The sequence below is a fragment of the Periplaneta americana genome, chromosome 13 (genome assembly GCF_040183065.1).
Source record: "Periplaneta americana isolate PAMFEO1 chromosome 13, P.americana_PAMFEO1_priV1, whole genome shotgun sequence".
NCBI lineage: Eukaryota > Metazoa > Arthropoda > Insecta > Blattodea > Blattidae > Periplaneta > Periplaneta americana.
Genome location: NC_091129.1, coordinates 48,410,904 through 48,438,531, shown reverse-complemented (window position 1 = coordinate 48,438,531; position 27,628 = coordinate 48,410,904). Strand labels below are relative to the sequence as shown.

Genomic DNA, 27,628 nt, shown 5'->3' with positions numbered 1-27,628 from the left:
GCGTACACTAAGGTCTTTAAATGTCCACAATAATAAGTCAAGCGGATTAAGATCTGGCTATCTTACTGGCCATGGGACGAGACCTTGATAACCAATCCATCTGTCACCAAATGTTGCCGGCTGCTGTTACCTTGCCACAAGACTGAAGTGTGCAGGATCTCCGTCATGCTGGAACCATATCCCAATGTGTACTGCAAGCTGTACCTTTTCGAATAAAACGGGCAGGTTGTTTTCCAGATAGTCCTGTAATTTTCTCCCTTTATGCGATTTTCCATGGCATGTGAACTGAGACAATGACACATCAATGCGCATAGCAACAACAAACAATCACAACATGGCAAACAGACACAACACTAAAACAAGCGTAACGCCGTACCAGTGCGAGATATGACACACATTGCTTAGTGAAAAATGTTCGCTTTAGTATCCTCTATCTACGATATTCTTCTGTAACATAAGTTTTGAATCATCCTGTATAGATGTGGCATTGCACCAGCCAATGCTGGAGCACTCTAAATAAATCTAGAAATTCCTTTCTCTCAAGCTTTCCAGTGCACAGTCCAGTTCAGCTGCCACAGCAGTTCACTTATTCTAACTTTTGAAGCTAATCTACATTTTATGCCTTTAATGTTAAATAAAGTGGTTACATACAGAATAAAATAGTTATATATGTCATATTTATTGTATGTATGCATGTATGTAAGTGTGTGTGTCTCTGTGTGTGTGTGTGTGTGTGTGTGGTGTCTAATGCCTACCCACTTAACTTGCGTGATTCGGGTTCCTCATACTGCGGATAGATGGCAGCATTGTGGCCCATTTTAAAGTTGCACACCACTTCGGCGGGCCATGTTATGCATTATGTGTACATATCTATCAAGAGCTATGCCGTGTACTAGGGTGAGTGTATGTTCAAGTGTAGTGTAGGGTATGTGTGAGGATGATGATGAAGGTGAAGAAGGGAGAAGGGGAACCAGGTGCCGGGACATAGCCTGCTCCTGTCGAATAGCACCAAGGGAACCGCCAGGCTTAACGTCTCCATCCGACGAACGAATTAATATCGACAGTGACATATGCCTTCTCTTCATATTCACTGTGGAGAGATTTGGAATTTAACTCAGGCATATTGGTGCACAATTTAGTTATTAGAAGTTGTGCACCGTCATCTCTCCTAGTCCCGAGATAGAAATTTTACATGAACATTACTGACCCTACCGGTAATCGAACCCGGGCCGGCTAGTCTGGAGGCAGACGCACTACCACAGAGCTAACTTGACGGACATATTTATTGTATTAAACTATGCAAATGGACTCTGTATTAAATATAGATGTTAATAAAATTTCTTTATTTCTTATTTAACTGTTAGTGGTTCTTATGTATCAAAGGTTTTCTAAGTACAGGAACCATTATTTTAGAGGAGCTAATGTAAATAAAACATATCCTACATGATCAGTGTGAAGTCCATTGCTGAGGTGTATTGTCTATATGAAAGACTATCAGAACTCAGGAATAATGACCGTTAAATACGATATGTATGCCAAAGTTTTCAAAAACTGAAATATAAGTTTTAATTTACCTCATTCGGATACACTGAATAACAAAAAAACATTTTCAATGGATATCTTGGTATCCAACAAGCGTTCTAAGACAACTGAAACATGCTGATTCCGAATATGCAAACTATTTGTCTCTGTTACTCACCGTTCTTGAGATATACGACATCAATCATTATGTTTAACAACTCACAGACAGGAATTTCAGTAGAGCATTTATTGTTACATGGAGTACTAATGAACATGACTTTAGCTAAGAAAATGGTGCAAATGCACCACATGGCACATAATTATAATAGTAACATAGCTGAAGGTATAATACACATGTAAAATACATATGTACATATATAGAATACACTTTCTTAATTTAAGGTGTATTTGGTTTGGATTTCTTGGCTGTAGAATTTAATTTGTGCTGAGCATTTGTCATGTCGCGCTCAAGCTTCCAGCAGTAGTCAGCCAACATCGCTGCACTCCCATCGACCCTGATAGCGTGACTCCATCACCGAGATGTCTGAATGAAAACGTTCATCATGTTCGTCGCTGACTGAACCTAGGTTCTTCGGGAAGAAATCAAGATGTGAGTCGAGGAGATGCATTTTGAGGGACGTGTTGCAACCTAGCTGTCTGTACGCACTGTTGCACTTCTGCACAACATTCACATAGTCAGTCGATTTATTATTTGCAAGGAAATTGTCTACGACTGACTTCAATGCCACCCGTGCATCTCTTTGAGTGTCACCCAGTAAGTCTTGGAAGTGGCTGTCAGCAATGATCTTCCTTATTTGTGGACCTATGAACACACCTTCTTTCATTTTTTCGTAACTCAACTTCGGAAACTTGTTACACATGTACCCAAAAGCATCTGAGTCATTGTCTAGTGCCTTCAAGAAATTCTTCGTAAGCTCCAGTTTTATATGAAACCGTGGCATAATAACTTTGTCATGCTCAACCAACGGCACTCGAAGGACATTTTTACTTCCTGTCTGCATTCTATCTCTGACTGGCCAGTTTTTCTTTATATAGTGATTCTTTCTATCTCTGCTGTCCCACTCGCAGATGAAGTAGCAGTACTTGGTGTACCCTGTCTGCATTCCCATGAGAATTTTGATAACTTTTAAATGACCACAGATACGCCAATTGTACTCGCGATAGCGTATTTTTTTAAGAAGTAGATACAGGGTTTCGTACGTCCCTTTCAGGTGCGTAGAATATACAACCGGTACTGAAGCATTTCTGTTTCCGTTGTGTAATAATAGGTTTGTTCCAACAACAGTCAGGAACAGTCCGTAACCATCGTGGGCATGCGCAGTACAGAAAAAGCGTTCCAACACAATCCGAACCAGTCCTGAACCGGAAACATATACTGCAGTCGGGCGTTCCAACAAGCTTTTGACACGGGTTCGGAAAGGTCAGAAATAGTCCGCGGATTGAGGCATGTACGGAAGAGTACGCAAGACGCGCATGCGCATAAGCTCACCAATGTCTCCTGGATACTGAAGAAAGACATGATCGACTGTTCACATCAGTGAGGTTAAAGATGAAAAGTGACAGTACAGACGAATAATAAAACTAGAGATTTAATTTAAATTTTCGCCAAAAAGAAAGGGAATGGAAATTATTTGGGTATTGAAATAGTTAATTACAATTTCAACATGCAGCTTTAATTAAAAGTATAATAAATAACGTATATACATTGATAATTAAAAAATAACTATTTTTAGACGAGAGTCCCCCAGTACACATTGAATTAGCGGAATTCTTGCCTTCCATATTTTTTGTTATCTTTTTATAGAAAATGATCGGAATTCTATTTTCTGCAATTAGAATTAGCTGCGAAACGATAATAATAATAATAATAATAATAATAATAATAATAATAATAATAATAATAATAATAAGCATCCCGTTCTTAGCAAAGATGATCACAGTTATAGCATATCTGGATTTAGTACATAACGATCCGCGAAAGCGTTCCAACAGCGTCCAGTCCAGTTTCAATCCCATAGCAGTTGCTCAACTAGCGCATGCACATAAGATGGTACAGGAACCGTACATGAACTGATCCATGAACCGCTTGTTAGAACGAACCTAATACTGCCTTCAAACTTGTCTTATATGAGTCTGTGAATAGTCGCCATGCTTCAATGCTGTGTTCCACCCCGAGGCTTGACATAAGACCTTGAACGTCCGTGGATTAGCAACTTCAAAAGTTCTTTGTGTCTGTGCCGAAACTGTGAATTCGTTGTGCAAGGAAATTAAATTCTTTAAGACGTACCGAGCAGTTCAGCTTGACCTTTCGTTAGTGCCAGGTCCCGTATGAGATCGCATGATCCCGTATGAGTTTAACATTATTTATCAAATGAATATCTTCTCCAGGTTGGTAGTAATCAGAGTCTGAGTCGTTGGCAGGAGATGAAAGAGGACTTTCTTCTTGCGTTTCTTTAGTAACTGTGTATTCTCCAGATGCTGTTGGTATTGGACAAGTGACGGGATCATAGAAACTGAAGAAACGTCAGATTACTTTACAGATGCACGAGTTTTGGAGGAGAAGTGACGTTTGCCAAACAGAAATAACAGTCTGTGATGTAGTTGCTTCATTCACGCCGTATCATAGGAACTCCAAATACCAGATGGTTGTTCTTCTTTTCCTTAATTAACCAACCGCGCAAGTTACATGCACAGGTCGAACAGATGAACTGTGGTGCCTACGACTTACTACTATCCACCTTCGAATCAAAGTATAGTTCACATGCTTTCTTCAGAAATGGTGTAAAAGTCTTCCAATGGGATTTGTCTATTACATAGCCGCACACGTAGCAAAACATTTCTGGTGAACTTGTAAACAACCTCTGGATGCCGTAATATCCACCGTCCACTGTCATTGTCAGTGAAGATAATTAAAAAAGAAACAAATGAAAGTATATTAATGCAACAGAACACAAACGACGAAATTTTTCAGCATTGCATTAAAAATAACGAAAAATGACACAAACATTTGACGGTGTTGCATGTAAAAATAAAATTTCGTCGATAATTTTAAAACCTGACGTGATAGAGCAAAACGGTTTTCAGATTTGAAATCAGCATGAAAAACTACATTACAAACAGTAAACATCACGTCAGTTATCTACCATTTGTTTATCAGTGATCTGCGAAACTTTGACAAATGGCAGGCTACTGAAAGTGATGATATACCTCTTGAAGTTGCATATCATCAAAGAAAAACTGATAAAGTATATGTCAAGATGAAAGAATTGACCTCAGCTTGTTCAAGCACAGACTGTGACTAATGTCTTTTTTACATATGACCTGCTAAAAGCCTTATCAACACCGCGGATTCCAAAGAAACAATAATCTACTAGTGGTAGTTTTGGGTATACGGCTTTGGTTTACACATATGCAATACAAATCAGGGGATAATGTGCATGTGGCCTGAAAATATTGCATCTCGGAGATTCTGTGAAATTGCTTCATGTTTGTTCAAAGTTCTCAGTAATCCAGCAAGTGTACCAGTAATGAACGAAAGGAGGCTGATTTTTTCCCATTCATTCAGTGGTTAGAACAAAAACAATTGTATTTAATCAGAAATTCCAGGTTAAAGTAACCATTCAACGTCATTACAATGAACACCGAAGGTTTCAAAGATTTTCAATTATCGAACAAACAGACTGTCAAAAATCAATATGCTGAAGATAGATATAAATTTGAAATCAGGAACATTGCTGCTGTTAAAGTAAATAAAACACCTGGTACCCTTTTAATCAAATAAATTCTGACTTCGAAAACTGGCACATGATTAGGATTTTTAAGAATATGCCAGGACGTGAATCCAAGAACAAGACGAAACCTGCAGTGAATCATTCATTTCTTGCATGCTGTCTCCAAGATCTTCCCATAATCCCGAGGGACGTACTGTAACCCCTCGGAAATCGAAGAGTCTCGTTGCCATGTTACGATATATTCCACCAGTTCACCACAATGTTTATAAGAACTTAAAATCAATCTCTTCAAGATATAGCGCATCCACTGTAGATGATGTTGAAGATATTTAAAGCCCTGCAATACTTGTCAGGTTGAACTATTTTAAATTACATATAAAACTAAAATATTGTAATTTTGCATAATAATATTAATCATTTAATGTTTCTGAACACTTCCTAATGTTGATATTTGATTAACTGGAGGATATATTATAATTCAAAGGTAAATTAAAGTAATAGGTTCTTGTACTTCCATCTTAATATATTTATACATAAGGTAAGTGAGCCAAATCGACTATGCAGACTAATAAGGCCAATTACTGTTTTAAGAAGAACTGTCAAATATTGGCAATAAAGGGCAGCATCTTCCCCATCCGCATGCTCTGCTAAATGTTAAGACATATCAACCACTCGCTTGTGATCAATTGTAGTGGATGCATGAAGGATGAAAACTGTGCGTCCGAACCTGATTGTGTTCATATTACCACGCGGGAAGTGAGTTTTTATTTAAAACTGCTTATATATTTAATGAAAATGTAGTATGTTATGTATATCATTACAGTATATTATTCTGTTTCCAAGATCTCAAAATAGTTTAATAACATAATTTAAATTAGGATTGTTTTACGTAACAAAATAAAACAAAAGTATGTAGTAGCCTTTTAAGGCTAAGCGATGGCCTTATTAGAACCACACAAGTCATTGAATTCTTAGCATTAATTATTTGTATTTAATTGTTTTTGTTTATTTATTTGGTTAATTATTTATTTCATTATTAAATAAGTAACTTCATTTATTTAAGCTGATACTGTTCTACTTGTAAGGAGGACGTAATCAGAGATATAATTTTGTGTGAAACTTGTCAGATATGTGCATGTTGAGATCACAAAACAACAGAAAATTGTACATTTTGAGTGCCCAGAATGTCAAAATGATTGAGTTTTAATATAATTTGAAACGTTTTATGTTATTCATAGTGTAAAGACCATTTTCTGAGTGACTTACAGTTTTCTTTATTATATTAAATAAAATATATTTCTATTCAATCGTTTGCTCCATTAATTGAAAAGTTTATCAACTCTGTTTACCTCTAAAATTTGGAAATTCAGAGCTGGTCTTATTTGGAACTCCTGTTCCTAATAAGGTCAATTATCCCTTTGTTGAATTATCGATATTTTAAATAAAAAATAACACAATTTAACAGTAAAGTTATATGTTTTCCATTTCCTCACGAAAAAAGTTCTAATTGTGTTAGATTTTAAAAAGATTCACTGAGAAAGAACCAAATGGAAACAAACCATAGCATGGCCTTATTTGGCGCACTTATTTTAGTTGACATTTATTAGTGTTCTGAGCTCAGTGAAGTCCTTTAATTTGTTTAAAAAGTATTTTCTTACATTTATAGATTGGATATGACTAGTTTAAAAAAAATAAAATTATTACCTTAATCATTAAAATATTCTTGATACGGCCCTTTTATTTTCTTATTTTCTCCTTTCATAGCTAATGTGGCATAGCTCCCTCTTGCAGTGGACCCCTCAATTGTGTCAGACATACTTCTAATATGGCAATGTATTGCTCGGAATTTACAATAATACACAATTAAGTTTTTCAATCCCATTTATTTTGATGCATCCCCAGATCATTTCACTTGCAGGAAATTTTACTTTTGCGTCAATGCATTTTAGGATGGTAAACTTCATTCACTCAAACTAAAAACTTACAAAATTCGGTCTTGAGCAGGAGTATATAGGCTATAAACAACGTAAATTGTTCTAAAATGAAGTGGTATATCTCATTGACAAAATGATAAAAAGCCGGTCTCTACGAAAAGATTATTTTGTTTCGTAAACGCAGCTTCCATGTATTGTGGGTCCCTATCACCACGGCATGGCGCGTCCTCAGGTTGCGGATCGAGGAGACGGCCTCCAGATATGGAGGGTAGCTGTGAATATATTGAATAAGCAGTCGCGAACAGCCGATGAGGGGTGGTCCTCCAGCTTGGGGGTTGGGCGAAGGGCTAACAACCCATCACCGTAAAAAACAGCTTGTTACGAATCCTTTAAATAAGCCTCGGAATGGGACTGATTCTCTGGCACGACCACAGCAAAGGAATAAGGTTTTGAGATTTGGTACTTGGAATGTTACAAGTCTATATAGAACAGGAGGGGTAGCAGTAGTAGCAAAAGAACTAGCTAGATATAAAATAGACTTTGTGGGAGTACAGGAGGTTAGGTTAGATGGGAACGGATTAACACAAATAGGAGATTATTTGTTGTATTATGGGGAAGGAAACGATAATCACCAATTAGGAACAGGATTCTTTATTGATAAAAGAATACAATCAGCAGTAAAAAAAAGTCGAATTTATCAGTGATAGGTTATCGTATTTAGTACTTAAGGGTAGATGGTGCGATATCGTAGTTATGAATGCTCATGCCCCTACAGAAGAGAAAGACGACCATATAAAGGATAGTTTCTATGAGGAATTGGAGCAGACTTTTGATCAGTTACCTAGATATCACATGAAAATTTTATTGGGGGATTTCAATGCTAAAGTAGGATGGGAGGATATTTTTAAACCGACTATTGGAAAAGAGAGACTACACATAACTAGTAATGACAATGGAGTTAGGTTAGTCAACTTTGCCACATCAAAAAATTTAATTGTCAAAAGTACAACATTCCCCCACAAGGATATACATAAATATACTTAGACTTCTCCAGATAGATTGACACATAACCAGATAGATCACATCTTGATAGATAAAAGAAGACATACTAATATAGTAGACATTCGAACCTTCAGGGGGGCAGACTGTAATTCTGACCATTATTTGGTAATTGGAGAATTAAGAGAAAAACTATCAGTAGCCAAGCGAGTAGAGAAACAAGTTAATGTTAGAAGGTTCAATATTCCGAAATTGAAGGACGAGGAAACTAAGCAACATTATCAGGTCGAAATTTCAAATAAGTTTGCCGTATTAGCAAGTTCCGACGAAGTTGAGGAAGAGTTAGATGTTAATAGCATGTGGGAAAATATCCGAGATAATATCAAAACTGCAGCTGAACAGAGCATAGGTTATTATGAAACTAAGAAAAAGAAACCGTGGTTTGATGAAGATTGTTGCATGGTAGTAGAAAGAAGGAAACAGGCAAAATTGAAATTCTTACAGGATCCAGTTGAGGCGAATAGAGATAATTACTTCAATAAAAGACGGGAAGCAAATCGTACGCTTAGGAATAGAAAGAGAGATTACTTGAAGGAAAAACTGAATGAGGTAGAAACAAATAGTAAGAATAAAAACATTCGAGATTTATATAAGGGCATAAAGGAATTCAAGAATGGATATCAGGTAAGGGTAAACGTGATCAAGGATGAAAATGGTGACTTGCTTGCAGACGCTCATTCAATCCTGAACAGATGGAAAAACTATTTTGGACAACTACTAAATATACATATGCCAAATAGAAATTATCGGGACGAAATTGAAATACAAAGTGCTGAGCCATTTATACCCGAATCCACACTTTCTGAAGTCGAAATTGCGATAGAAAATCTGAAAAATTATGTCTCCAGGTATTGATCAAATTTCAGCAGAATTAATACAAGAGGATGGAAGCGCATTATCTAAGGAAATTTATAAGCTTGTAATTGCTATTGGGAAAAGGAAATTGTACCAGAACAATGGAAGGAGTCCATAATCGTACCTATTTTTAAGACGTTGACGTCGTACAAAATTTTGTCCAATATTGTTTTGAGAAGATTAACTCCATATGTAGATGAAATTATTGGGGATTATCAGTGTAGTTTTAGGCGTAATAGATCAACTATTGACCAGATATTTTGTATTCGACAGATAATGAAGAAAAAATGGGAGTATAAGGGTACAGTGCATCAGTTATTCATAGATTTCAAAAAGGCATATGACTCGGTTAAGAGTTAAGTTTTATATGATATTCTTATTGAATTTGGTATTCCCAAGAAACTAGTTCGATTAATTAAAATGTGTCTCAGTGAAATGTACAGCAGGGTTCGTATAGGTCAGTTTCTGTCATGTACGTTTCCAATTCACTGTGGGATAAAGCAAGGAGATGCACTATCACCTTTACTTTTTAACTTTGACATTAGGAATGTCCAGGATAACACAGAGGGTTTGGAATTGAACGGGTTACATCAGCTGCTTGTCTATGCGGATGACTTGAATATATTAGGAGAAAATCCACAAACGATTAGGGAAAACACGGGAATTTTACTGGAAGCAAGTAAAGAGATAGGTTCGGAAGTAAATCCCGAAAAGACAAAGTATATGATTATGTTTCGTGACGAGAATATTGTACGAAATGGAAATATAAAAATTGGAAATTTATCTTTTGAAGCGGTGGGGAAGTTCAAATATCTTGGAGCAACAGTAACAAATATAAATGATACTCGGGAGGAAATTAAACACAGAATAAATATGGGAAATGCATATTATTATTCGGTTGAGAAGCTTTTATCATCCAGTCTGCTGTCAAAAAATCTGAAAGTTAGAATTTATAAAACAGTTATATTACCGGTTGTTCTTCATGGTTGTGAAACTTGGACTCTCACTTTGAGAGAGGAATATAGGTTAAGGGTGTTTGAGAATAAGGTGCCTAGGGAAATATTTGGGGCTAAGAGGATGAAGTTTCAGGAGAATGGAGAAAGTTACACAACACAGAACTGCACGCATTGTATTCTTCACCTGACATAATTAGGAACATTAAATCCAGACGTTTGACATGGGCAGGACATGTAGCACGTATGGGAGAATCCAGAAATGCATATAGAGTGTTAGTTGGGAGGCCGGAGGGAAAAAGACCTTTAGGGAGGCCGAGACGTAGATGGGAAGATAATATTAAAATGGATTTGAGGGAGGTGGGATATGATGGTAGAGACTGGATTAATCTTGCTCAGGATAGGGACCATTGGCGGGTTTATGTGAGGGCGGCAATGAACCTCCGGGTTCCTTAAAAGCCAGTAAGTAAGTAAGTAAGTAAGTAAGTAAGTAAGTAAGTAAGTAAGTAAGTAAGTAAGTAAGTAAGTAAGTAAGTAAGTAAATAAGTAAGTAAGTAAGTAAGTGAGTAAGTAAGTAAGTAAGTAAGTACGTAAGTAAGTAAGTAAGTAAGTAAGTAAACGCAGCTTAAATGAAGCTATCCATTAATATCTACATATGCAGCTTAAATGAAACGTATCCAGTAACATCTGCATAAGGAGCTTAAATGAAGCTTATCCAATAACATCTGCATAAGCAGCTTAAATGAAGCTATCCAGTAATATCTGCATATGCAGCTGAAATGAAACGTATCCAGTAACATCTGCATAAGGAGCTTAAGTGAAGCGTATCCAGTAACATCTGCATACGCAGCTTAAATGAACCTTATCAAGTAAGTTCTGCAAACACAGCTTAAATGAAGCGTACACAGTAACATTTGCATACGCAGCTTAAATGAAGCGTATCCAGTAACATCTGCATAAGGAGCTTAAGTGAAGCGTATCCAGTAACAACTGCATACGCAGCTTAAATGAAGCTTATAAAGTAACTTCTGCATACGCAGCTTAAATGAAGCGTATCCAGTATCATCTGCATAAGGTACAGCTTAGCTCTTTGAAATAAGTAATTAGAATTACAAAATTAATTTTGGAATATCCAACTTGAATAGCGGTTCTGTTAACGGCATGATACCAAAGACAGGTATTGGTGCAAATGTTCGGTGAAAATAACATATAGCTGTTGATAAATATTCATAAGAATTATCCTCAAGGTCGAACTTTATTTTTTTCATAAATAATACATATATCACTATATTTTATCATAGTTCTGGTTCTATCAGCAATACACGTTACAGTAAATGATAAACAATCACTCTGCGTCATAAGTTATTGTTAACTATAGAAGTTGCAGTCCTTCAATTCTCCGCTTTCGTCATGTGTTAGAAATTAGACTAGCGCAGTCATGAAGATATATTTTGTGGAATTATTAGCTGCACTTGCATGTTTCTTCACTATTCCTAGTAAGTAACAAGTTGTATTTAATAATTTAGGTAGTAATAATAACGATAATAACTCACCTCTTTGATGTCGAACGCAGAGACAAACTTCATTTACAGCCACACATTTATTAACACTCTTACCTAAAATATCAGTCTCTAGAAAGGAATTTTTCAGCGTTTTGAGAGAAGAAAGTAGTGAACTGTGTCTTCAAAATCAATCTCCGCAAAATTTCATGTTACATTCTGATGAAACTTAAATTATTTATGCATGATTGTGCCATGTCATTTCTTAATGTATGTTATTCATTTTAGATTGGAAAATGAATGATCTCAACATGCATTGGCTACAAATAATATGAGAAAAATTATCATAGCAATTCCCATATTGGGAAATCCAAACAAAATATTCTCATTTTTCATGCAACCTAATTGTATATATTAAGAATATTAAGATTTTCATATTCCTAATCACCTCCAGCGTGCTCTTGCAAATATTTAATATTTATTTTCAGTGATGGAGGAAAGTGGTGGCATTCAGAACTCTGCAGAAATAAGATCTCCGTTATAAAAACTTGCAAGATTTCCACAGAAATTTGATATTTCTGAACTCCAAACACACGTAGATTTTCCAAAATACCAAGTCTCTGAAAAATGTCCACATAGCTCTGCTTCATAGCTTCGGAAGTTTCAACATATATTCTTCTCGTTCTTTTTTTTCTTTCGCTTAGCACAAACACTTTTAAAATGTCTAATTACTAATGAAAATTGAACGGAGAAGAGTGTTAAAATATAAAATAAAATTTAGTAATTTATTAGGCTCACTGACACAATCACTTACGTTCAGAATTCGAATAAATATTGTAGGATGTTGTGTAGTATAAAATATTCGATGGTGAAATTCTATTATAATATTTTAAAATAAAATATGAAATGAACCTGCATACAGAGTGAACCGTAAGTAATGACATTAATTTTTTAGACATTTCAAACAAAAACCTTTAATACAATTTTGCTCGTTTTCATTTCCATTTCGAGATAAAAATTGTTTTATATGAAACATTTCATAGGGTGTTTTTTGGGAAAGCCATTGATTGAATTCCCAATATACTCAGTCAATTTAAAAGAGCAGTGTATTATAATGAATGGTTGAAAAAAATTAGTTTTGTCTTTCAATGTGCAGACATTTGACCCGAAGAAATACAACATTTTAAAATTCCTTTTCGGAACGAAAAGTTACAGTGTGTTCTTTACATTTAAAAGACAAAACTAAAATTCTTTCAGTCATTTATTATCATAATACACTGCTCTCTTAAATTGACTGAGCATATTTGGTATTAAATCAATGGCTTTCCTAAAACACGCCATGAAATGTTTCATATAAAACAATTATTTTTATCTCGAAAAGGAAACAAAAACGAATAATCTTGTATTAAACTTTTTTGTTTGAAATATCTCAAAGAATAACAACTGATATTAATGACATTACTTACGGTTTACGGTCATTAATTTCGGGGGGTTATTCTTTGAGATATTTCAAACAAAATGTTTAATACAATTTTGCACATTTAAAGGGCAAAACTAAAATTCGTTGAATAATTTATTATCTTGATACACTGCTCTCTTAAATTGACTGAGCATATTTCGAATGAAATCAATGGCTCTCCCAAAACACGCTATGAAATGTTTCATATAAAACAATTTTTATCTCGAAAAGGAAACAAAAACGAACAAAATTGTATTAAACTTTTTTGTTTGAAATATCTCAATGAATAATCCTCTAAAATTAATGACAAACGTAAGGTTATATATATATATATATATATATATATATATATATATATATATATATATATATGTCTACAGAGTAAACCTTACTTACGTTTGTCATATATATATATATAGGATATCTCAGAAGGAGTGTAAAATATTTCAGCATAATGTAATTTAGGTTAAACTACATCGATTTATATATTATTTATTATTTAATGTACCGAAGTACTCTTTCATTGTACATCGATTTAACCTATAATATCTGTGTCCGAAATGTTACGTTTGAGATATTATTAATGGGTGAACTTTTAAATGGAGAGAGGCTTTATTGACATACTTGTACGTCTTAGGACGTTGTGATATGATACATTATTGAAAACACTGCATCTTGTGCTGTTCCAATAAGTTTATTTAATAATTAAGTACAAACTCAGTAAGAAAATGAAGTAATTATCCTACGGAAGAAAAATTACTAAGGCTGCCTTTCTCATGGGCTCTATGAATTGTAAATTAATGTTAGGTACCTATACCGGTTCTCTTTCCGACCTCAGTGAAACACTTGGTAGCTTGCCAGTTTCAGTAATATCCAGTTAACACGGAGAAGCACACAGCTAGATGGAACCCTGTAATGTGGGAAACGTGTGCTTTCCTCAACAGCTTCAAATTCATTGCCATCACAAAATCCATAAACGAAAGCATGTCTGCATATTCACTATGCGAATACACGAATTAAATGTCAAGTGAACGTGTATTCATTGTGTGTGTTGCGCTGGAGTTGTGGTACTCAGATGCTGCCATGTGCAAAAGATCTGGCGTAACACGTCAAGTATAGTACACGAAGCCGCAAGACGTTTCAGTAGCCTATTTCTTCCCTTACTTTCTCCGCAACCGTTAGACTTCGGACATAGATATGTCAGATTAAATCGATGTAGTTCAAACCTAACTACATCATTTTGAAGGATTATATACAGAGTGTGGCTCGAGGCTGCGGGTTCGATCACGGCCAAGGTCGATGGAATTTAAATGTGTTTAAATCCGACAGGCTCATGTCAGTAGATTTACTGGCATGTAAAATAACTCCTGCGGGACAAAATTCCGGCACACCGGCGACGCTGATATAACCTCTGCAGTTGCGAGCGTCATTAAATAAACCATAATTTAATTTTTATACAGGGTGTTTCAGGAGGAATAATACATATTTTAGGGCTAATGATATGGACGGTTCTGAGTAAAGCAGATCATATAAACACGTGTCCAACTTTTATTCAGTATAGAGAGACAGCTGTTAAAAAATTCCATATAACATGTGTCCAATTTTTATTGGGTACAAAGATACAGCTGTTAGAATGTAACTCAAGAAGGTGTTAAGCAAAGGCAAATGATTATGTTCAGAGTTGATTATCATAAATTCCACCACCGACTTCAATGCACTTTATACTTCTCTTGACAACACCACTTATAGCTCTACTAAGATTGTCTTGGCGTTCTTTTATGAGGTCAGCATTATTCAAAATCCGAACGATTAAATCGGCTCCTGTATTTACTTTTCTTTATAGACTTCGCCTTTCAACCATCCCTACAGGCAAAAATCTAAAGGGTAAGGTCCGGGGACCTTGGAGGCCAAGAAACATGACCCTATCTGCCGATCCATCTTCCGGGGAATGTTAGGTTTAGATGATGTATCACCTGACGACTAGAATGTGCAGGGTACTCCTTCATGCTGAAGAATTTACCCATCCTTGTAGTCAAAGGAACCTCTTGCAATAGTGCTGGAAGATCGTTTTGAATAAAGTCTAGATAACGGGGCCCTGTAAGATGATGCGGTAACACAACAGATCGAAGCAACTGATTGTCATACCACACCACACATTTATAGAGAAGCGTTGCTGAAAATGTGTCTCCACAATGGCATGTGGGTTTTCTTCGGACAACTGATGTGAGTTACGAGTGTTATTGATACCGTCACGAGTGAAAATGGCTTCATCAGTGAAGAGTAAGAATGGGATTACTCGGCGATTTACAAGTAGCCAATGACAAAATTCCAGTCGTCTACCTCCATTTCCTGCTCGAAGTTGTTGAATCCGCTGTAAATGATAAGGATAGAACCCGTGCATATTATGTAATGTCCGTCATACTCTTGTATAAGGAACACCAATACTTGCAGAAATTCTGCGTGTGCTTGTTTTTATTTATTTGAGTAGGTTATTTTACGACGCTTTATCAACATCTTAGGTTATTTAGCGTTTGAATGAGATGAAGGTGATAATGCCGGTGAAATGAGTCCGGGGTCCAGCACCGAAAGTTACCCAGCATTTGTTCATGTTGGGTTGAGGGAAAATACCGGAAAAAACCTCAACCAGGTAACTTGCCCCGACAGGGAATCGAACCCGGGCCACCTGGTTTCGCGGCCAGACGCGTTAACCGTTACTCCACAGGTGTGCATCGTGTGCTTGTTGCAGGACTACGTTCTACCAACTGAATAATGTCTTCTACTTCATCCACATTCTGTTCATTTACACATTCAGATGAAATATGACTGCTGGGCATTGCACCAGTCTCACGCAGTTTAGTGAAAACACGAGTAAACGCTCTTCAATCTGGAACTCTGCGGTTAGGAAATCGTGTGCCATATTGTCTACAGGCAGCAACAGCGTTTCAATTACAAAATCCGTACACAAATACCATATCGGCATAGTCAGCATTTGTAAATACGTACGGCGTACGGCATGCTTAAACGATACAGTAGAATTGGCCAACCAATCATAATTACAGTTGAAAAATTCAATTATGTAACCTAAGACACAACTTCACAACTTGTCCTTCAAAACAAAACTGACAATCGATAAATAAGCCCATAGCACCCGGAGTACCAACACACGAAACGAAAGTGCATTGAACGTAACCATTTGCCTTTGCTTAACATCTTTTTGGGTTACATTCTAACAGCTGTATCTCTGCACCCAATAAAAATTGGACACGTGTTTATGTGAACTTTTTTTATTCAGAACAGTTCATACTATCACCCCTAAAATATTTACTCTTCCTCCTGAAACATCCTGTATATAGGGTGGAAACAATATAAAATAAACAAAATATCTATTATACGTTTTGAGATTAAGTGCTGTTGTTTAGTCAACTGTCCGAAGACAAGTCTGAACCTCACAAGTGATAGCAATGAGGCACTACTTATGATGTAATTAGACCAAGAGGTAATAATGAGGTAGGGTGGCCAGTTCCTCTTCCCCTCCATTGCATACATTGCCGACTAGCTATATATTACATTAATCAGACTTCAGATGCATACAAACAATTGTTCTTCCTTTGAAACATATCGTCAAGTGAGATATACTGCCTGATAATAGATTTACATATCTGTCAGAACCTCAATAAAAGAAAAGATTAAGTGTATGGTTAATTAAATAATTGCATCGAAAGTTTAAACTCGTTGACAACGTCGCAATGCCCAAGATTCCGCACGGAGGCATTGAACTCATCCGAAGTGAGATGGAAACAAAAGATTACGTATTGCAAAGGACTGCTTCGGCGCGTGTTTTTCCTCTACCAAATTTAAAATCTTCTGTTCTCTATCAACAATTTCGTCAGTCATTATCGACCTCGATTGCGAAATGTTGGAATTACGCTGTCCGTGTTACGGACCAGCTAGCAGACAGCGATGAATATCTCTGCACTGGATAATGAATGAATTAATGCGTTAATGACATAGCCATGATGTCCCATTTTGGGCAAAGGCCTGCTGTGCTGGGGGTAGGACTCCCTTTACAGAAGTGGTACATGGGTACTTGCTTGGTGAGCCAAACCAGACGAAGTGTAGATATTGTCATGACACGGTTATTAATTCCGTTAAACTTTACTAGTCTCAGCACTTTGTTCGTTGGTCTTTTTATACACTGTCCACGTATTACTAATACCAGCACTTTGACAAACATTGAGATTACTATTTACAATATTTTAACTAGCACTTCCATGAACATTGATTGTACTGTTTACACTATTTTAACTAGCATTTTCACAAACACTGACTTTACTATTTAGAATATTTTGTCCACACCTGTGGAGTAACGGTCAGTGCGTCTGGCCGCGAAACCAGGTGGCCCGGGTTCGAATCTCGGTCGGGGCAAGTTACCTGGTTGAGGTTTTTCCGGGGTTTTCCCTCAACCCAATACGAGCAAATGCTGGGTAACTTTCGGTGCTGGACCCCGGACTCATTTCACCGGCATTATCACCTTCATTTCATTCAGACGCTAAATAACCTAGATGTTGATACAGCGTCGTAAAATAACCCAATAAAATAAAATAAAATAGAATATTTTAATTGGCATTTTCACAAACACTGACTCTACTATTTACAATATTTTGACACGTATGTTTGCTATTTTCAATTAGCGCTTTCAGAATCACTGAGTTTTATATCTACAATGTTTAATATCCTACCAGTAATCTTTCTGCATACACGCGTAGAATGGCACGCCAGTTGCGATACGCTAAATTGAATGGCAGAAAAAACTTAACTTAAGATCGGAGGATCACGTAATATTGGAACAAGACGACCTTGCCTACCAAATATCCCTTACTCCTGTCGTAAGAAAGTCGAGCGAGAACTGCTGATCAGTGTTGCCACGTCTAGTCTCGTTACTCATGCAACAAATTTGCAAATAGTGTTTATTTAATTTACACGAAAACCGTCCATTACATCGAACTATGACAAAAGAAAAAATATTCTTTATTACATTTTCTATTGGTATTGACAGAAATCAAGATACTATATATACTAATTATCCACAACGACGACGTTAAAGTTATTGGAAAAAACATTTCTTTTTTTCGAAAACTATAAACTTTCCGCGGTTATGGTATTCGACTTTTTTTGTTATATTTAGTATGAACAATTCTCTCAGCAAAGCTGCAGGGTTATTTCACTTCCACCCTGTGTGTGTGTCTATATATATATTAATCAAGAAATTTGGCTTATTCTTTGGTATACGATATTTAATAATAAAAATAGCGGTACATTAATGGAAACAAGATATTAACGTGCTCCTGTGCTCTTATTGACTTACCGCTAGTACTTCTTTTATGCCCAAAAATATATATTCCATTCCCAAGGTCAAAATATTACACATTTACTACATTTCATACATAAAACATCATAGACTCATAATAATAATACTTACTTACTTACAAATGGCTTTTAAGGAAATCGAAGGTTCATTGCCGCCCTCACATAAGCCCGCCATTGGTTCCTATCCTATCCTATCCTATCCAAGTAGGACAACCAGAAATGAAGATGAAATGATGATACGGGAGGAAACGAAGTGGCGAGAATGAATGGGGCTCCAAGTGCCTGATGAAGTTACCTAATATTCGTCCATAGGAGTGAGGAAAAAACCCCGAAAAACCTCACCCAGGTAACTTGTCCTAAGCGGGGAGTCGAACTCCAGTCCGCTTAGTTCGGGAGCGATGACGCTACCACGATACCACAGAGGTGGACTAGGGGCCTAGGTAGTGAGGAAAATGTTTAATTGAGGGTGATTGGAGATTGCTACGTAACAATTACATACCTAGTCTACCATATCCGGGGCTAAGTAGCCTACCTGAGACTAAACGAATACCTCAGAAGTTTTCGAATTTATTAATTTTGATTTGTATTACAATAAACTCGAAGACCAAGATCAACTATTTTCCGTAACTGGACTATCCTAGTTGGAAGCTGCAGCACTTAATTTGGATACCAAGATATACCAATTGCACGAGCCGCCACTACAAAGGCAAAAAAAAAAAAAAATATAAATTATGCAAACGATGAATATCGTCCCACATTTTTCCGTATATTAAAAATGTTTTGGATAAAGACAAAGTAAGAAGTAGTTTGGACATAACCTACGTACATTGGAATACTTGTGTATCGTAGAAAGTTAATGAAAGTGTTTAGGAGATACGTAAATTGCTCCATCTGGATGGGTGGATGGGTGATTACACAGGAACTTAAAAATTGCTTCGCTAGTGAAAAATTCAATATTATTTTAGAGATTTACGAAACAAAATCTCTCCTTTTATTTGTCATAATGTATAGCCTAACCCAGCGATGGCAAAAATGTAATCGTGCGTCGAGCCACTGTGTAACCTGCAACGTGCATAGCACCTATGGAGGGAGGCGGACACCCGAAGGGGAAGTCAAGCAACTTTCTGACTTATTAACGGATTTTCATATTACTTACGTCAAGCACTTAAATATAATTTTATACAGTACAAGGCTACAAACTAATGTTTAGTACGTGTAACGAAGAAAGAAATGAACAATAAATGAACAATATTACAACCTAAAATTAACTGTCTTCAGAATGTCTCTGCGACAAAGTTTCAAAATCAGGAATTATGTCACTTACTGCCAGTTGTTGTTGATCACGAAGGTATTTGTCTGTCAGTCGTGATCTAAATTTGGTTTTTACTATTTTAATTGCTGAAAATAATTTTTCACAAACGTAAGTTGTAGCGAACATGGCTTCAACAGAGCAAGCGAAAGAACGAAGCTTCGGATATTTATTTTTTGGCAAAGATTTGAAAGTTCAAAATTTGTCAAGTCCTTACATCTAGCTTTCATTTAACATCACATAGTAAATCAGTGAGTTCAAATTGAAGAGCTAACCGCATTATTCGTACATCTGCTGAAAAAGGGTCGACGAACAGAGATGATGATGATGATGATGATGATGATGACAACAACAATAAAACTTAACCTTTTAATGTTTCATCAGTAACATGTAGTATAATGCCGTTTTATATTATACAACTGTTTTCCTCGTAATACTTGTGAACAAATCATACATTTAATATTCTCATCATATTGACAGCAAAAAAATGCGTCCTCCCATCCTACTTGAAACTTTCGTACATGGTTTCGAGAGAGATATATGCCATTCGCAGGTCAGAGACAAATACAAATGGAACGGAGTTTGACTCCAGTGAGTGAGAAGGTGGGGGTTGGCGGACATTAGAAGCAAGCGAAATGCACAGCTATCACTGCGAGCCACAACGTCTCGCGAGTCACGTTCTCGCCACGGTTGCGCTAACCCATTTAACTGGTATGAAGCCTCACTTGCTGCACGAGGAAGAGTAGATAATTATTATTTACGACGCTCTCTGTTTAGTGTTAGGCGAAAATTAGTAACATTACTTTTCAGTATTACATCAGTGACAAAGTCTGACAGTTTTCGTCGTATAATTTTATCGATTGGAGAGTCAGTTCTTCGTATGCTTTACGTTTGCAATTATTTCAAATGATCTGTTTCAATTTATCCTGTGAATTTTATTACATTAGCTCAGAAATTAAGTTATTACTTTTTCGTATCTATAGGCTCTATCTCGAATTAAATAAACATGTAGCCTACTAGTCGTTAAAATTTAACTGGAAAATGTTACTGGAGAATCTTTAGCTCATTGCAAACTAAATACGCATGTTTCTATTATATTGATTAAGGCTGGTTGAGTGGAAGAGAAGGCCTTATGGTTTTAACTCTGCCAGCGAAAAATAAAACATTCTATACTATTCTTAATTTTTCGTGGTTATCGATATTTGAAATTGTCAACAACAAGGCACCATATGCCTCAATTTAAAGTTTTAATGAACTCCAAACTTAAGACAAAGGTTCGCATTGAAATACAGATTTTGACTTGTAAGAGCAAGTCAGTCACAACATGACTAAAATGCTCCATAGACAGCACCTTCCAAATGACAATTCAGAAGGTAATCGCACCAGCGAACTCTAAGAGAAACAACTATATAGATGACGTCACGAACAAACTACTTTTATTATCTATTAATTAAAATAAATTTAGGAACATATTATTCATATTATTCAAATACTTAATGTCTTTCTCTTAGTAGGAATTTTTGCGGGAATGCAACTATGATTATGCGGAATTAATAATTTTGCGCATATGCTACGCACCCGCGCTGTAGTGTCGCGGTTAAGTGGACACATGTTATTTTTAAAAATTCCTACGATTTTCATCCAAAATTTATGATTTTCAACCTAAATAAACATGCCTACGATACTATCAACTGTACAAAATTTGGTGCCATTAGAGCATATAGTTTTAAAATAATATATATATTTTTAAATATATACTTCAAATTCACGTCACTAAAAAGGCTCCTTGCGACAAAGTTCTCAAAATTGTTAGTTTATATTAGCTCAAAATCTTGAAAATAGTCATGGGAATATAAATTAAAAACGCTTTTGGGCTCAGTCCAAATAGAAAGTCACAATAAATTTTTAATTGTATTTTCTTAATTTTTCACCATTATTTCACCATAGTGTACCCTTAAGTATTAAGGTTCTACCCTTACCCTTAAGCCTTAAGGTTCTATTCCTGATTGATATAAACTTTCCGACCGCACTATGGCCCTGGGATTTCACTAGTCTATAACAGAAATGAGTTCGAGAGGTATTTTTTGGGGGTAAATGAGGCAGGAAGTAGGACTGACATCCATATTGTAATTAGTGAAGATTGTCTATATCAAGGATGCAAAAGTGTGCTACAATTGTGGCATATGTCACAAGCCAGAATATGTGACTCACCTCTTCCTTTCACCACACACGTCATTGGATATGGTACGGGGAGAGGAAATATGTATTCAGTGTGCTTGCGGACATCACAGATACGTAATTCAAGGCCGGTGGATTGTGGACAGGGAACAAACTCTTTCCCCATGCTTCCACTCCTCTCGTCTCCATTTCTGAATCCCTGATCTATACAGATGGGAGCCCTAAACTCTCACATATATGGAAATTATTGGGAGGTAATAAATTGTATATGTGTATGTTTATATTCACGGAGTAATATTAATTGAAACATTCATTTATAGTGTATGTATTATTTATTTTATTGGAGGTTATATGTTTAAACATTTTAGGAACAGTATAGAAAATTTGAGGCAAATACTATTTTACACTTCTATGTATAATAAAAAGGAAACACGATGAAGGAAAAATAAAAATTAAATAAAAGTTATCTTCACGTTAAAATCTAAACAACTCTAAACAAAATGTGCACAGAAACTTCGAACAAACACGTAAATTATAAATGTAGAATGTCAACATAAAACACAGATGTAACCGTGAAGATAACATGAGAATAACATCCCACAAGTCAGATGATAAGATGATAGCAACATTAAGATGTATGGATTGTATGCGGAACGTAAGTGGAAGGCTAAATATAGATAAGATTGGAGAATGTTGGATTTGCGGTTAAAGACCTGTCCTTTGGGTAGAAAACTATAATTTAATTTAATGAATATAACATGAATTTTGAAACTCAAATATGTATAATAATATGAGAGAAAATGTGAAAAGAATAAGAAATGCATACTTAAATATGGAATCTAGTAATCCTTAGGTGGAAATACAAGGGTGCCTAATATATATATATATATATATATATATATATATATATATATATATATATAAATTATAGTATTATAATCTTAATTATGCTTTATATGTACTGATTGTAATAGTAAGACTGTTTTCTGCAACATCATAATGCAAATATTATGTACATACATACATACATACCACACCTGTGGAGTAACGGTTACTGGCCGTGAAACCAGGTAGCCCGTGTTCGATTCCCGGTCGGGGCAAGTTACTTGGTTGAGGTTTTTTCCGGGCTTTTCCCTAAACCCAATATGGGCAAATGTTTGGTACTTTTCGGTGCTGGACCTCGGACTCATTTCACCGGCATTATCACCTTCATCTCATTCAGACGCTAAATAACCTAAGATGTTGATAAAGCGTCGTAAAATAACCTACTTAAAAATACATAAGTTACACATACATACATACATACATACATACATACATACATACATGCCCATGGGCAGATCTTTCACTGCAAACAAAGCATTCTCCAATTTTTCCTATTTTCTCCCTTCCTCTTAGTGACCGCATATGATCACATAATATATCTCAATGTCGTCTATCATGTGATATCTTCTTCTACTCCGAACTCTTCTCCCGTTCACCATTCCTTCCAGTAGGATAAGATAAAGTATCCAAATAAGAGACACTTTTTTAAACTGCTTATAAATGAGGATGGGAATAGACATTTTAAATCTGAATGAGTGGAATACATATAGCATTTAGTCTATTTTTGGAATTAAGAATAATATTTTTAGACAGTTTTTATTATCACTTTAAATTATAAGAAAAAGTAAAACTGGGAAATAATGATGTTTTGGAAAGGGGTTCCAAATAAGAGATACGTGTGTTATTTAACTTTATTTGTGAACATGGACAAAAATTATTATCATTTGGCTGAAAATTAAAACAATATGTAATATTGTTAAATCTTGTAGATATTTTAAGAAATTTAGAAACATTTTAAAATTCAAGAGGTCAGTGCAACAATGGTCTAACTCCTTTCAACAAAAATTCTGTTGTTTATTTGGCATTTTTCTATGTGAAATTAAGATGGTTTACGAAAATAACACAAAGTCGGTCAAATCGAACATGGATGTACTAATCTTATTTAGACTACTATTACTAGAGAAAGAAAAATGATAGAAAATTGAACTTCGATCTCCATATTTTAATTTTAAGTTGATTGCACTTGTCTTATTTTGCCGACCACTTTAATTGACACAATTCTTATTTCGCTGTATTGAGCAAGTTAGACAAATGAAAGGTTCTTCATCAGTGTTGTAATCTTCGTCTGCCCAACGATGACGTTTTGAAAACTGAGTCTATTTCTCCCCCTGACCCCTGGTGTCCTCTGAAAAAAATCCAGTGTAAAACAAGCACTCTCCATCATGATAATTTTCTCCATATTCCGAGTCACTAGAGTTAATCAATTGCATTTCCACATCGGATTCTTCATCACTTGACGAACTCAAGCAGTGCTTCTTGGACTGAGTTTTTCTGTGGTTTTTGTTGTTTTTCGAACTTCTTGCGAGCTCCATCTTTTCTTTGTTTTTCCTTATCTAAACTCTCTCTCATTTGTTTCTGATGAGGAGTTGATATTATGATAGCTCCTCTTCCTGGCCTGGATGACTTTACATGCGACTTCTCACTGGTTGAAGCTTCCGGCTCTTGAGGTGGTTGTTGCTGCTGCTGCTTCTCTAACTGTGGTTGGATAACCAAAGTCACCGTTTCTGGCGTGTGAAATAATTAATGGGAACTTTGAGAACGAATAACTTTTCTTTACCACAGTCTGTGGGCATAAAAGCTGACAACTGTGATTGGCAGATTGCTGATGTCACATCTGTTTAGGAGGTGGTACCATTCTCAGCCGAAGTGACAACAGATGCCACTGACTGGACAGTGTACTCAAGGACACATCCCAGAAGCGCAAAGTGCGAGTGTCTTGCCTTTGACGCAGTCAGTGGACAATAAGACTGACAACTGTGATTGGCAGATTGCTTATGTGACGTGTTGGATTTTACCGTTCTCAGCTACATTGGTAATAAGTGCTCACCGACTGGCTTTTTACTCAAGCACACGCGTCACAAACACTGGCACCGGATGTAGTAGCGATATTTACACAAGTTCAACGAAATTTTCGAAACCAGGAATCACAATTAAATTTAATAGTTTTAATAATTACACAAGATTTTTATTTTAAATATTTAGAGAATATTTTACGAATTACGCACTTGTGTTTTGACCTTTAAGTAAGATAAATATTGTCGGACTAGCCAATTTTAATTAATTTTAGCTACTGATATTATTGTCATCTCAATGAATAATTAATTTTAGTCATTAATAATGATAACTTAATCATTTAAATTAATAATTTATGCAATGAATGATTGAGGACAATGTATAATTCTACAGTGCTTGGAAAAAGTGGCATAAGTCCGTTTCCACAATTTTTTTTTATTAATTTATTGACAACTTACGGAACATCTGCTCGCTTGGGAAAAGAGACATAAGCATTTCTTAAAATTAGAATAATTCATACAGAAGAAAATCAAATCGACATAAACCAGTGTGGAGACAGTTTTTTCCTTCTTCTGTAAAATTAATATTTTTGACTTGTGCCACTACAGAATTAATGATTGACCTAATTCGTAATTAATTTTAATTAATAGTTCAATTAATCTTTCATTGGTTATTATGTAGTTACTGGCAGACAAACTGACACGACTACAAGCATTAACGCTTTTCGTAAACTCTCGAAGGTGAGCATCATAATAATACCAAATAAGGGTTGTAAATAAGAGATACTATCTCTTAATAGGACCCCTAGATATCTCTTATTAGGGAACGGAATAATAAAAATGAAGTAGCTACCCAAGGTCGTAAATTATTACCTTCCTCATTAGCAATCTACCTTATTATATTCAACATTTTGCCAGCACTTTTATAAAATTAATAATAACTTTGTTGTAGCTTACATTAATTGCTGTTCACTTCCTCAACAAAAACCACTAAAAAGTTCAAAGTGTGAAAAAGTACTTTGCTTGCTCTCAGCTTCGTTTCTTACTTTCAACTGAGGTTAGACAAAGAACACGATGCCTTGGAAGCACAAATATAGATTTCCCATAGTTGTCGAGAGATGGCAAATTATACCGGAGAGGTTAACAATGTACCTCTGATTAGGGCTCTGTCTCTTATTTGGGTACTTTACCTTATGTATATATATATATATATATATATATATATATATAATTATAGGAAGGGAACCTATTGCATTAATTCACAGAGGTAATAGATGAAGTCAATGCGAACAAGTTTAGTAAAATAAGTTTTTTGATATGTCCAATAGTTTTGACAGTACGAAATGCAACGCGTTGCAACGCTGTAACCCTACTTGAGAAGTTTTTGTTCAAATTCTCCTCTCGCAAGTGTTGCCGATTGAATGATTAGGGACCCGCAATGCGGAGAAATAATCTTAAGGAGCGTTACAACATTGCAAAGCGTTGCATTTTGTACTATGAAAACTACTGCACGTATAAAAAAAAACGTATTTGTGGAAACTTGTTCGTGTTGAATTCATCTCTTACTTCTGTGAATTAATGCAATAGGTATATACTGTATATGAGGAGTTTATTTTCATAATGACCCTTGTCTATTCCCATAAGTTTGCGGGGGGAAATCACGAAAAACATTTTTAGATCTAAAATGTCTTGAGACATTGTGAAATCAAAGAAGTTGACTGCATAACAAATGAGAGCATGAGACTCTTTGATTCCAAAGTTGGAACTAATATTTTATTGTAATTTTGCTGTGAAAAGAAATCAGTCTGATTTCAAGAGACACTTTTAACGAAAGATTTTGGTGTTTTAGATGACGTTCTGAAGCAAAATCATGACAGTTGTATGTAGAGTTATATTTGAAGAATGCATGGGCACAGGAACTCATTTTTGTTATCAGGTGGACATGAGACGTTTCTAAAATGAGCTCCTCATACATGTATATATATATAAATATAATATATAATTCATTCCATAGTAATTGTGTGCGGGTGCTGCATATTACAGTGTTACAGTCACATTTTGAAACACTATTTAATATCAACAATGTGCCAAAAGCATCGAAATCTCTTGAATACTCAACCTATTCTGCTTTACGAAGCTGCTCGTCACGTGGTTGCCGAAATTATTAATTTACTTAGCAGTGGAACTGAGAAATTCTAGAGTACCTTTCATATTCTCGAGTATGAGTTTCTGTAAATACGACAAAAAACAAAAGAATCGCTGAGAAGAGTAAGCTTTAGAAATATACAGGCCATTATAATAACTGTAGAAGAGTCAAATAGAATCTTGGAGCAAAATGACGTTGTGGATGGCATCTATATTTAAATTCTTAATTAATTTTAACATTATAAATACAGGTCAACCTATTGACAATTATACGTAATTACATTTGTCTTGGTATAGCTAGTACATGAATGCAACTCATGATTTTATATTGTAACTTTAATACTAGTATTTGACAATGTCATTATGTCAGCAACAAATATTATAGTTATACTTATTTGATATATCCATATTGCTACACAGTTACATACATTTATCACCATGTAATATATATTGATTCTATATATTATGCCAAAAAAGGCGAAAATGTTAATAAACACTTATAGCAATAAATTTTCACATTTTATTGATTTAGTTCAACTAATAGATATGTTTCAGACTGAAGACTACAATTGTTTAAGATTAATCAGTATAACTTATAGAAACATTAAACATGAATTGTAAAGTAAAATATACGTTTTCGGAAAACAAATCATACTTAAAATATAATTTTCAGTGACAAAGCAGGAATTAACAAAAATAA

At 35.5% G+C, this 27,628-nt stretch overlaps 1 long non-coding RNA gene across 1 annotated transcript in view; it reads left to right on the top strand.

The window, feature by feature from the left end:
• The first annotated feature begins 11,417 nt into the window (after positions 1-11,417).
• The window catches only part of LOC138711864 (uncharacterized), a 31,018-nt gene continuing 14,807 nt past the window's right edge, over positions 11,418-27,628 (top strand). The window contains exon 1 of the long non-coding RNA XR_011335510.1: positions 11,418-11,570. This is a non-coding gene — a long non-coding RNA (uncharacterized lncRNA). The remainder of the gene's footprint in view (positions 11,571-27,628) is intronic.